The 13,019-nt window shown below is 57.3% G+C and overlaps 1 long non-coding RNA gene across 3 annotated transcripts; it reads left to right on the plus strand.

The window, feature by feature from the left end:
* The first annotated feature begins 5,920 nt into the window (after positions 1-5,920).
* LOC123828941 lies at positions 5,921-12,560 on the plus strand. 3 transcript variants are annotated; one of them, XR_006787531.1, is made up of 5 exons: positions 5,921-5,974; positions 6,162-6,343; positions 9,987-10,471; positions 10,754-10,995; positions 11,905-12,560. It is a non-coding gene; the product is annotated as an uncharacterized LOC123828941 (long non-coding RNA). The 3 variants fall into 3 exon arrangements; XR_006787529.1 differs by having other exon boundaries at positions 10,754-10,972; XR_006787530.1 differs by lacking the exon at positions 9,987-10,471 and having other exon boundaries at positions 10,754-10,972.
* Positions 12,561-13,019: the final 459 nt, after the last annotated feature.

Genomic DNA, 13,019 nt, shown 5'->3' on the forward strand with positions numbered 1-13,019 from the left:
ACGCTTCCATTTGCACAAAGGAGGCGCCGGCCGGGTTTTGGATGCTTCCCGCGGGTGCAGAGGACGCGGTGGTCTGTACGATTCCCCAGCGACGGCGCTGTCCGCATTCTGGAGGAGAAGCCTGCTCGCCGCGCAAACGCCGGGTCTCCCGGCCTCACCTGTAAAGGAACAGGCGTGAGCACACAAAAGACGTCGCGGGAACTTCGGGCTCCAGCAAACTCCGCCGCGAGCATCTGGAAGGAAATCCGACACAGGGAGGGGTCTGCTTGCAACTGGTCTGGGGGTGACACTTGCTTCACCAGCTCGATTTTGCATGCTTGTAAGTGGCCCTCTCTCCTTAGGACACATTGGGTTATTTTTACCTTGCTTTTCATCTACTGTTATGACATAGCCTATTTTTCATGTTATACAAATTCTTCAAAAATCCCCAGAACAGTCCATAACATCCCATCGTGTGCCACAGGTTGTCCTTTCGGTTGCCATCGAATTTACTGGAAATTTTGTTAATAAATGTTATTAACGTTGCTACTGCAAATACTATTTTTGTGCCTTCCAGCTTCGTTCGCATTTCAGGGTGTTTCCTCACTACTGATTTCAAAAGTGAAACCACGAAGTGAAAGGCATTACATCTTTCAGTGGTTTTTTGTTGTTGTTGTCATCAAAATGTCACTTCACGATGCTCATATGTATTTCTTTCTTTTTTGAAGATGAAAATGGCCTTTTTTCCTAAATGTGCAAGAAACACCCCCTCAATGTAATTCAGGTTTAAAAAGATCTCAAGGGAACGTTACCAGGCGAATGCATCACAGATAATTACTGCTAACACCCCTTCTAGAACTTTCCTTTTTGTACATATATAATAATGGGATATATACTAACTGTAAATGCTCACCTCTTATCCTCCTTTCACATATCATGCACATCTGCCTGATAATTTATAAAGGAATATATAAAGATTTTTGCTGGCACAGTCACCCCTGTAGGGAGACTTTTGGAACAAGTCTGGGCATTCAAGGCTCTCGGCTCCGGTTACTAAATCACTTTCCAAAGGACTCAGTCCGGCACCACCCACTCTGCTGTCAGTGTGTGACGGTCCCCCTCTCGACCAGTGAAAACTGTCGGGAATGTCCTACTTCTATACTGAGATGTTTCCAGCGCAGAGGGGAGGCAGGAATCTTGACCCCTACGTGTGGCAGTTTGGGCCGTTTTCCCAGAAAGAGGGGAAAAGAGCCAGGGTGGCCCACCCACCGGGGGAGCGGGTGACGTTCCGGGGCAGGCTGAGGGGCCGTAGGCCGCGGGGGCCTGGAGCACGCATCATCGCGTGTTGGTGGAATGCGTGTCGCGTCTCTGACTTCAGATGGGCTGTGTTCGCTGTGGCGTAGGGTCCCCCGGGGCCGCGCTGCACGCGGGTGCCAGCGGGGGCTCCTACTCAGTCTGAGAACCTTGGCTCTCGGGCCGAGTGAGTGAGGCCACTCCCCCACTTCAGTGGGGCACACTGCCCTCCCAGGAAGCAGGGTGCTCCGAACCGGGTGGGACCTCAGCACGCTCGAAGTGCAGCTGCTGGGGGTCAGTGCGGAGACCCGCGCATCTGCACTGGGCACCCAGGTGGGCGGAGGTCGCTCACCTGCGAGGGAGCCGTCCTCAGCTATGAGAACGGGGGATGTAGGGTGCTGGCTCACTCTGCAGTGACCGCTCATGGGGCAGGAGGGGCCTCTGACAGCCTGCTGTCATGGTCACTTGGGGCCAGGCGTGCCTTCCCCTCCTAAGTGCCACCTCTGTCCAGCTAACCGCGGTGCCCTGAGCTGCCCAGAAGGGGGGGTTGGGTGCGGTGTGAGGGCTTAGGGGGAGTCGGCAGCTCTGCGGAAGCCTCCTATGGTCTCCCTGGGAGGGCAGGAGGGCTGGGCTGCGCTTGTGAACTTCTGGAGCCTGCTTTCCAGAGCGGCGTGCAAGGAGACAGCATTGACCCGCAAACGGAGGGCAGTCTGAGCCTTGGTTAGGTTTTTCCTGCTCCCGGTGAAGGTCCCAGGAGGGAGGGGCACGGTGCCCATGGCAACAAGGGGGAGCGAGAAGCATCAGCAAATGATGGTTTTGTCCTGTACATGGACCAAGGGGTCCCTGGGGCCTTTTCTCGTTCTATTCCATTTTGTGGGAAATAAGCAGATTGCACCTGAGAAAATGAAGTTCTACAGACCAGTAGCCAGTGGCCGGGCCGCCACTTTCCCTCTGACCTCAGCTTTTTCCGAGCTGGGGAGTCACAGGGCACAACCCACAGGGGTGTCGAGGGGAGGGGAGGAGCTGGGACACAGGAGAGGGTGTGGCAGGGAGCTGGCTGCACACAGGTGGCACCTGGCAGCAGTGACCAATTCTAACCCCAAAGTCCTCAAGTAAGAGGGGCTTCTGGCTGGTGAGCGTATTGGTCCTTAGGGTCGCTGAGCGGCCCCCTAGTCTGGACACCCACCGAGGCTCAGGAGGCAGCAACTGGGTGAAGAGCCTCCGGCGGCACCACGAGCACCTCCCCACAGGCGGGCATGACGCACGTGCTCAGTAAATAAACGCCTGTGGGATGAAGGCAGGAAGGAGCCAGCGTCGAACGTGCACACAGCTGACACTGCCGCGCACCCGAGTCTCCCCGTCCCCCCCAGGCCGTGGCTGTGAACTCGCAGTGCTTTTCCTTTCTCCCTCCCCCGCTTCCGTCCCCCTAACTCCTTCCCCCCTCTCTCCTCTCTCTCTACCTCCACCCTTCCTAGTCCTCCGCCCGGCGAGCTCCTGCTCATCCCGCAGAACCCATTTCAGAGCCCCCCTCCTCTGGGAGGCTTGCCTGCCCCCTCAAGCAGAGGTAGGGGTTCCCTGCCCTAGGCTTCCCAGCCTCCCTAGAGCGCTGCTCCGGTCCTCTGGAATGTCTCCCTCAAATGTGGGAGCTTCTGGGGAGAGATTTTGTCCCCCCCGGCCGCCCCTCGTATCCGAAGCATCCTGTCCAGGGCCTGTCATCTCAAAGGTGTGTCCTGCGTGTCTGGTGAATGGCAAAATGGCACAGAGTGTCAGGCTCTCTTGGGCCAGCCGGCCCTGTTTCGCACTTGAACATGTACCCTGGACTCATGAAGGCCTTCCAGTGTCCAGAAACTGCAGGCGGTTCTGCTCTGTGGTCAGTTCCCAGGGCCTTCTAGGTGCCTGGCAGCCCTTGAGACCCCCCACAGGCAGCAAAAGACAATGTCGAAGAGAAAATCAAAGGAAGGCAAATGTCTTTAGCCAGAGGCCCAGGGCACACCATGCTTGTGTCCTCGCAGGGGGTCCCCTCCCAGAGATGAGAGCAAGACAACCAGGACGCAGCAATGGCTTTGTACCGCTGCTCTCACCAGCGGTGCCCCCTCGCAGCTGGGCTGCAGGCAGTGGGTTCGACGCCACCCTCTTCGACGGTGCTCCTTCCCCCTTGGAGACCAGAAATGTGTCCCCCGCCATGGACTGGCTCAGGGACAGGAAGGGAAGGGCGGTTCCGCCCTCCCAAGGAGACAGTGCCTGGAGGGGAGACGCAGGAGGGACACTGCGGTGGCTCAAAGGCTCTGGGACTCTCCAGAGGGGTGCCCCACCCTCCGCAAGGGCAAAGGGCCCCTAGGGGCTGTGACGTCGGCGTGGCACAGGAGGGGTTGATGCGGCTGCACTGGGTGACGAGGAGGAGGAAGAGCACAAGCAGAAGCCCGGCATCTGCCGATCCCAACCCGTCAAAGTCCGTCCAGATCCCTCTGCCAGCACCGAAGGCCTCCCCCTTGGGCTGCTCCCCCCGCCCCCCGCTGCCAAGTCCTCGGTGGCTCCCCGGTTCACCCCACCAGGCTCAGCACTAACCCTAACACACACGTTCAAGCACGGCCGCAGTGTGAGTCCCCCTGACACCGTCACCAGTCACCCCTTCCTTCCCACAACTCTGAACCCCTGCCTCCTGTCTGGAGGGTTGTCCTCCACCTCCTCCACCCCCACCTCCACCTCCTGAGGTTCCTTCTGGTTTACCTCGCCAGGAGCCTGGGCTGCTGCAGCCCCTGCGTGGCCCCTTCAGCACCCCAACAATGAGACAGGTGGAACTTTGGGTTGCTGCAGAAATCTCCCCAGCGAAGTGGATTCTGGGGTCAGGGCACGGCCCCCCACTTTTCTGGGGGAGCACCGAGGAGCCAGCCCCTTTCCCTGGTGGGAGGAGTGCCGCTGCTCTTGCTGCCTGCTGGTTGGGACAGGTCCACGCAGGGGCTCCTGCTTTGGCCACCCCCACGGTGTGGCGAAAGGGGCTTCCAGGCGGAGCTCACAGGAGTGAGAGGGCCAGACTCCTTCCTCGTTCATCTGTGGCTCGTCTGTTTGTGCCCCAGACACCTACGGAACACGCCCCACGTGTCAGGCCTTGTGGCGGGGCTGGGGTGCAAAAAGGACCGTGCGCAGTGGCCCAGAGGACGAGAGAGCAGGTGCAGGGAGCAGCGGTCAGGAAAGGCCCAGGTGGCCTCGGAGCCGAGTCCAGGAAAATGGCTAAAACGAGGACGTGCGAGAACACATGTGCATGGGTGTGCACGGCACACATGTTTTATATGTCAACGTGTACATGCACACGTGCATGTCTATGAGCAGAGTGTGTACATACCAGTGCACATGCACACGCGTGACTGCATGTATTAGTATGCTCACATGTGTAAAGGCACACATGTGAGCAGGCACAGCAACACACGTGTATACACATGTGAATGCACACATGTGTGGCTGGAAGGGTGCGTTAAGTGCAAGGAACAGCCTGTGGACGGCACAGAGAGCGGCTGGCTGGTGCTTGCAGGGTGCAGGGGATCGTGTCGGGCGGCGGTGCGGGGTGTGGGAGCTGACAGCGGGACGTCTTCGAGTTTGTGTGTTCCCTGCAGGACACCTGAGGAGCCAGCGTGCACTCCCGGGGCCCGGGGGCGTCGCTGGCGCTCTGAGCGCGGGAGTCGCACGGCCAGAGCAGGCCCAAGTCCAACACCAACCGCCCCGTCCTCCTCCGACGGCCGCCCTGCAGGGGCTGCTGCAGAAGCGGCCGGGGCAGAGGCATATCAGAAGGTAAGGGTGAGACCACGGAGACTGGGACCAGCCCTCCAACTGGGGCGCCTTTGACATTGACTGAGAAGTTGCACTTCAGCTCCCGGTTCGCCTTTCAAGCTGTAGCTTTCCCATGATTCTGCGTTAGACAGGTGACTACTCAAGTCACCGGTGTGTGGCTGCCCGGGGGGTTCCCTCTAGGCTGGGTGACCCTCGTGGAGCGGGACGGGGCCTCCCACGGCGGCCGTGGCACATCTGGAACACACTGGAGAACGCACCACGGGGCTTTACAAAGAAAGGAAGAAAGAAGAAAGGGCCCGAACAAGCTCTTTTTGTGGGAATAATTTTTATGTTCCCAAGTATTCGTGGGTTCGGTTTTGCACACAATTAATTGTACTTACAAATGCCTCCTTGAGGGCACAATTAGTCACTGGCAACTCATTCTAAAGGTGCCAGAGGCTAATTGTACCCCCCGGCGAGGGGTTTCAGGTGTAATTAATTATTCTTTAATTATTAAATTTGTTATGCACTGGTCGGGTGCACAAAGTTGTGCTCAGATGAACCCGCTGGCTGGCACGGGGACGGCTGGAGGGGAGGGGACCGTGCCACCCTCTGAGCAAGGGGACATGTGAAAAGAAAGAAAGGCCTTTCTGGCTGCTGGCTCAGCGTGGGAAATTCCTGAGGTGACAGCAGAGGAGCCGGCTGATTCGGGCGGACAGCGGGGCGGGGCCAGCCCGGAAAGCCCACAGCCTTGGCCCCGCTGGCCAGGCAGGGGAAGGCCCGCGGGCTGCAGGGGGCTGAGCCTGCCTCTTCGGCAGGGGGACAGGGCAGGCCCCGAGCCCTCTCTGAGCCTCACCTGTGCCGAGGGCTCCCGGGGGTGCTGGCCGAGCTCCCCCCCCCCCCCCCCCGTGTGGATGGAGCAGCGAGGGCCCGAGACGGGGTGAGTTACCCACGGAAGTCGGCTTCCTGGAGAGGCAGTGCCCCGTGGGGGTGGGGAGGGTGGGGCCTGTCTCGGGAAAGCCCGCTGGAGCCAGATTTAGCAGTTTTGAAACCTGAATAGAAACATCAGCCACATAACCCTGGGCAGGTCCTTTCATCTTGCCACACCTCTGTCGTCTCCTCTGTAGAACGGATGGGAACTCGTAACGGCACCTCTCTGCACTAGCTGCGAGGATTCCACGAGTTAGCCTGTGCTAAGCTTTGAACAGGGCCTGTCTGGAGTAAGCCTGGCCACGAGGTTGCTGTCATTGCTTTTGTTCCCTCCGTGGCCATGAACCTGTTTCCAAAGGAAAACACGGCTGTGCCAAAGGTAACCCTCCGACCTTGCTTACAGCGCCCCCTGTCTGTGCTGCCTCCTGACCCAGGGAGAAGGAAGAGCTTCCTTTTGCAGCCGAGATTGGGGGGGTGTCTCATTAACGCGTTCAAAAAGGGGTTATTTATATCTGCGTGATGAGATGATGGGTGGTCATATTTTTCTTTGTCTTTTCCAGCCTGTTTCACATTTTTTTAGTTTTCCTTGGCTTTTATTTTTTAAATGTGCCATGTGAAAACAAAGACAAGAGAGGAAGGCGTGAGCTCCAAGCTCAGAAGTGTATCCTTCTGCAAACCGATTTGCAGATCGTGGGTGTCCTGCAGACCATGGTCAGGGCGTCACAGGACCTTGGCCCCACGCCTGCCCCTTGCCAGGGCCCCCTCCCGGTGGTCATCATTCTCGCAGCTCTCCGACGCTCTCTGCCCTTCTAGTTTGTCCCGGCCTGACTGCCTGACCACCAGTCAGTGGCTATTCTGTGAACTGGCGGATGCCGGGGCGCCCCTCTGTATTCCCCTAGGCCCCCCATTAGGGGCCCAGCCAGGATCTCAGCCGAGCACTCCCCGTGCCCGAGAACTGGCGGGGCGGGCGGGGGGCGAGCTTTGTGGCCCCGTTTGACTTCATGTTTTATGGAGCACCCTTTCCCCTTCTGCCTGCCCCACCCCCCAGACGCAACCACTGACGTGAATTCTTTGAGCATGCCCCCATTTCGCTGTAGCGATTTCCGACGCGTGTATGCATCTATAAACAGCTGACCGCTTTGTGTGTTTTTAACATGCATGTCAATGAAATCACGTGCAACGTGATTCTTTCACCCAGCTGTCTGTCCTTCTGCTCTGTCCTCCGTGAGGCATGAAGACCCGGGTCTGCAGGTGAGACAGGTGACCCAGGCCCCTGGGCCCCCACAGCCTGAGACAGCGGCGAGAGCCCTGGAGCCAGAAAACCGTCCCCACCGACCACCTCTATGCCCTATCGGGCATCCCTTGTGAGCCGCAGGAGCTGACACCCAGCTAACTTCAGCGGAAAATGAATTTAGTGGCAGGCTACCAGGTGGCACAAATTATTGAAGAGTGGCAAGAGAACCAGGTGTAAGAACAGACATGAACAGGCAGTAATAGGGCAGTTCCAGGAGTCTGGGGGGGGGGGCAGGAGCCCACCCATGGCCTGTCAGGGAGCCCCTGGAACGAATGCCTCCCGGATGACACATTTTGTCCTTTGGCCATTTCACGTAACATGTGAAGTCCCTGAGAGAAAACTTGACTCAAACTGGCTTAAGCAGAGACAGTCTATAGCTCATATAACAAAAAAGTCCAATGTTCAAACGCAGGTCTAGCTTCAGGTACAGCTTGATCCAGGGCCCAAAGGGTGTCACCAGGACTCTTCCCATCTCTCCCTCGGGCGTCCCCCATGCCCTTTGTTTGTAGGGCATGAGGGCTTCTGCAGCTCCAGCCTTGTACTCTCTCAGCTTTCACAATGAAAAGGAGGTGCCAGGGTCTGCCCCAGCCTCCCCAGGAGAGACTGGTGGAACAGCATTGCTCTGATGCAGTCACGAGTCCATTCTGAACCAATCATCGTAGCCAGAGAAATGCCATCGTTTCATTGGCTAACACCCAGCCACACGCTCTCCCAGGGCGTCCTACCCGAAGCTCAGAGTGGACAGCTTCCCGAAAGGAAACTGGCAGTTTTACCCAAATAAGGGGACATAGATGCCCAGTTGGCAAAAAAAACCTAAGCAGTGCCCACTCATGAATAGATGAAAGAAGAGACAAGGACATAGAAAAGCAGAGCAGCCAGCCGGCCACCACAGGACTCGCCAGCACCTGTGCTGGGAGCAGGGAGCCCCCGAGAAGCCGCTGCCGGCAGGCTGTGGGGTGGGCTGAGTGGGCAGCTTCCTTAGGCACGGTGGTGCTAGTTCATCGGGCTCCCTGGGGCCCGGGACACGGGAGGTCGGGCTGTGACACACTGCCACGTGCCTCCTCCCATCGCCCTTCCCTCCGGTCACTGTCAAACGATGAACTTCGGACACAGACTACATTTTCTTGGGATCACCCCTGCACATGAATTGTAGGAATAATGACACGTCAGTATTTTCCATTCAGCAACGCATCTCGGTGAGCACGCAGCTCCACGGAAGGTGTCCGTGTGGCGGCTGGAACCCATCAGTCCGAGCGCTGGAGGAGCCAGCTGGGCGCGGAAGCAGCCTGGGCGATGAGATGTGGGCGCATCCCCAAAACCGGGGACTGTCCCCAGTGGTGAGGTGCGGTACCACTGAGGCACAGAGGTCCCCGGAGGGTGGCGTCGCCTGGCCGGGACGGCCTTTCGTTTCAGCTTCTCTGTGGGAAAACGTCCCGGTTGTTTTAACATTCACGGGCAGTGTTCGCGGGAGAAAAGAGATGATGGGGAAAATAATTCATAAACCCAAACCGGTCGTTATTAGAGTAGCAAAAACACAGTGCTCATGCACAGAATAGTTTACGTTAAATTAAAAACCATAACTTATCTCCGAGACACTCCATTTAGTGCATCTGAGGTTAAATCCGATTCAGCGCGGCTCTTCCAATTAGATTGCTCCTCCGTCGCTCCCGTAAAGTATATTACACATAATTTCCTGAAAAGTAACAGAGATCATTACTCTGTTTGCAAATTGATACCATGTTATTGAAAATAGGAAATATTTGCAGGGACATTTCAGATCTTTTTTTATTTATTTTTTTTTTACCAGAGAATGCAATACTGGCAGTGAGGACATGTGTGAAACCCAGATTTCCGGCCTCCTGGTCAAGGAGGAGGGAAGCCTGTCTGGTCTGTGTGGGGGGGAAAGGGGCCGAGGAAGCCTCAGAACCGGGGGGCTGGGCACGACGGGGCGTCCCCAGACTAGTCCTGGGAACCCAGGAAAGAAGCTTCTGGAGTCCTGTGTCTTTCCGTTCTGCCCAATGTCCGTGTAGCGGGACAGCGCCAGCCTGTTAAGCTTCTGGTTGGTTCGGAGTTGCTGACTCACATCTGACTTTACGGGGGGTCGTTTCACTCACACAGATGGCCGTCGTGGCCGTCGTGGGCTTTTATCTCCGCCCGTCCCCTGGACAGGCCTGTGCCGGTCACAAGGAGCAAGGCTGTCTCCTGCCTCTGCTCCCCGAGTCGCTGTCACAGAACTGCGTCACGTTTATAGAGGAAGCCCCCGAACGGCTCTTGCAGGGTTTGATGGGGGTCCCGTGGAGCACGGGGTTTGCAGGGCTGTCGTGTGGGCGCCAGGCTGGACTGCCGTCCCCCCGGGGACTTGGCAAGGAGAGGACCGAAAGGCCCCAGTAAATAATCTGGTGGCACAGCCCAGCTGGAGCCTGGCCCGAGTCCTCTGTGCGGGGGATGGAGTCTCTGTGAGCCAGGCGGGGCGTTAAGTCAGAGCCATCTGTCCACGGCGGTAGGGTGTGGCGTCGGGCCGGCCAAGGATGCATTTGGCCCGAGGGAGCTGACTGCCCGAGCCGGGGGGTTGCAGATGTGGAGGGGTGGGGAGCCCCACTCCGCCCAGCGCAGAAGCACAGTGGTGCTCACCGCCCGGGCCACCGGCCAGGCGCACGTGCAGGGCTAGGGCTCTTCCGGTCAAACCGAGAATGTGCACAAAAGGACATCGTGTGTGCGGTCTCTTCAGGACCACCCAGCCCAGCCCACGAGACACCTCTGCCATCCCAGAGTGTCGCTGCCCCCACTGGGAACAAGGAGCATTTGCTCAGAGGCCTAGAGACCGGAGCACCGGGCAGAAGAGGCTGAGCCGGTCTGTGGCCAGCGACTTGGAGGAGTCCCTGAGTCATGGTCACGCCAAGCACACAGCTCCTGCCAGCTCCGTCCCGGGCCCACTGGGGCCCGACTTTGACCTGCATGGGCCGCAGGCTCTGTGTGCGGCTGGGACAAAGCCACAGCCGCGTCTGAGCAGACGGCAGCCGGCACCGAGTTCCGCCCAGCAGAGCCAAGGCGGGAAACTGCCGGCTCCTGGGCGGGCACGTCTGAGAGGGTGAGATGCTTCTGGACCGGCCTCCACAGGGACGGGCTCGGGGTGCACCTGGCAATGCGTGGCAGCGCCATCTCCCCAAACTCCTGCCGATGACAGACGTTCCACGGAGAACCTCGGCCAGTTCGGTGGGTGCGAAAGGTGTCTTCCTGTCGCCGCGGTTTGCTTTCTCCTGGTTATGGGGAGGCGTGGCAACTCTTCCTAATGCGTATCAGCCATTTGTGTTTCTTCTACAAGTTGCCTGTTTGTATTCCGTGCCCATTTTTCTATTGGGCTATTCTTATTAGTAAATTGAAGCATTCCTTCATGTAGTCTGATCATGAATACGTTGTCGTATATGTTGCGAATATTTCCTCCCAGTCGACTTCTCTTTTAATTTAGCTTATGGTTTCCTTTTTTTTTCCCTCCAGAGAAATACTCATTCATGAGCAAGAAGCCCGTCACCGCATCGTTTTTTAACAGTGAGATGCTGGAGAAACCATCCACCTTGAATAAGGAGCTGGTTACACGCAGCACCACGCACCCGCGCTAAGCACGCGCCGGCCGAGCTGCAGGGAGGAGGCAAATGGGGCCCCTGTGAGCACAGTGGTCGGACGGAGCGCTCCGTAAACAGCAGGTCGCAGAAGAAGGTGTGTGCTCTGATCCCGCAGAAGTGAGTGAAATCCCAGCAGATAAAACAAACCTCCACTACATGTTTTCATATGCTATTTACACACATATGTTCATAAATGCACAGAAATAGATCTGGATGTAGCTCCTTCGGGCAGGAGCCTGGACCTGCAGGTGAGGGTCTCACGGGGACCTAAGTTTAATTATTTGTATGATTGATTATTTGCATTATTTTATCCATGCCATTTAAATGTTCCCTAATGAAACCATGTTATGGACCGGAGGCCTGTGTCCCCCTCGAAATTCACTTGTTGAATCCCAGCCCCCGATGTATTAGGGGGAGGGGCCCGTGGGAGTGATTAGGTCACGAGGGTGGGGCCTTCTGAATGGGACTCGGGTCCCCATGGGGAGAGAGAGTGTTTTAGCTCTGCCTCCTCCATCGCGGGAGAATACAGGAAGAGGTGGGCAGTCTGAGACTTGGAGGAGGGCTCTCCCCAGAACTCAGCCACGCTGGCCCCTTGACCTCGGACTTCCAGCCTCCAGAGCTGTTGGCGACACGGTTCTGTTGTTGGATGAGCTGCCGGTCTGTGGTATGTTGCTGTAGCAGCCTGAGCGGAGACAGATGCAGCCCTGTTTTCCACGGGCCACTGAAAAATAAAAGCTGGCGCGTGTCGGACTCCCGGAAGTCCCGTGAGCTCGGCGAGGGGGCTGGGCACACCTGGGCCCATGCGCTTTGTCTCTGTTGAACCCAGAGAGGTGACCCAGGGCCACGGGGACAGCAGAAGCAGGGGAGGGAAGGAAGTGGGACCAGCGGAGCATCTCCTGGGAGTCAGACCCTGCATGAGCATCTGTCCCTCTGTGGGCTCTCAACTCGGAATCCTCGAAGCTGCATTTGGGTTGAACCTGCTATTTTTTTTTTCTCTTTTTACCTGCATGACTCTGGGTGAGACAGCGAGCCAGTTGGCCTCCTTGGGCCCCGGGTTCGTCACCTGCGCCTTGGGATCATCACCCGTCCTGTCTAACTCATGCCACGCAGAGAGCCAGGCGCCACCAGAGCAGAGCAGCCCCGAGGAGCCCACAGAGCGCGTGCGTGGGAAGGCGCTACCCCGACCCAGGAGGCTGGAATCGTCTTCTGAGCGTGTGCGGGGCAGGGGAGGCGTCCATCGAGCATTCCTTGCAGACGCCGTCAGATGCTGTGGGTTCTTCCCCGTGGAGGACTGAGCCTTGGCCAAGGTCCAGCACCCCAGGGCCTCCCCGCGTGCCTCGGGCCCTCCATCCGTAGAGGTCTAGGGACACCAGGAGTACAATGGGCGCTGTCCCCAGCACGGCACTCATCGAGTTAAACCCACGAAGGGCAGGAAGGAAGATTCCAAGGGGGCAAGCCCCTCTGGACGGAGAAGAGCCATCTCTTCGGGGCACTGCAGTCTTCTGTCTCTGCGACCACCTCTGAGGCCATCCGTCAGTGTCAAGGCTGGCGAGGAAGGTCTGCAGACACCCACTCCTCTGTGCAGGGCACACAGTTTAAAACATTTGTATATGTAGCCCTGGCTGGTGTAGCTCAGTGGACTGAGCTCGGGCTGTGAACCAAAGTGTCGCAGGTTTGATTCCCAGCCAGGGTACATGCCTGGGTTGCAGGCATGGGCCCCAGCAACCGCACATGGATGTTTCTCTCTCTCTTTCTTTCTCCCTCCCTTCCCTCTCTAAAAATAAATAAATAAAATCTTTTAAAAAATAAAATAAAACATTTGTATATGTGTAAGGGGCTTGCCTTCTTGCAATGGAAGAGGACAGAGGGAGAAGAGATCATTTCAGGGCGAGTGTCTGCGGCTCTGTGGTCCAGAGTCCTCGGCGTCATGGAGACTGCTAATCATTGGCAAAAAACCAAGGAGCTTTATCAGTCTCCAAAGTTTGTGATGAATAACCCCCAAAGTTAATGGATCACTCTTAGCCAGAACGTCACCCTGGCTATTTCCTCATTATTATACATTGAGCTATAACTTTGAATCCTGGTCCTTGGGGGAGGGGCGAGAAATCAGGAATCCAGCAGAATTCTTTTATTTCCACAAA

The sequence above is a fragment of the Phyllostomus hastatus genome, unplaced genomic scaffold (assembly GCF_019186645.2).
Source record: "Phyllostomus hastatus isolate PE091 unplaced genomic scaffold, TTU_PhHast_1.1 phas_scaffold_1066, whole genome shotgun sequence".
Taxonomy (NCBI): Eukaryota; Metazoa; Chordata; class Mammalia; order Chiroptera; family Phyllostomidae; genus Phyllostomus; species Phyllostomus hastatus.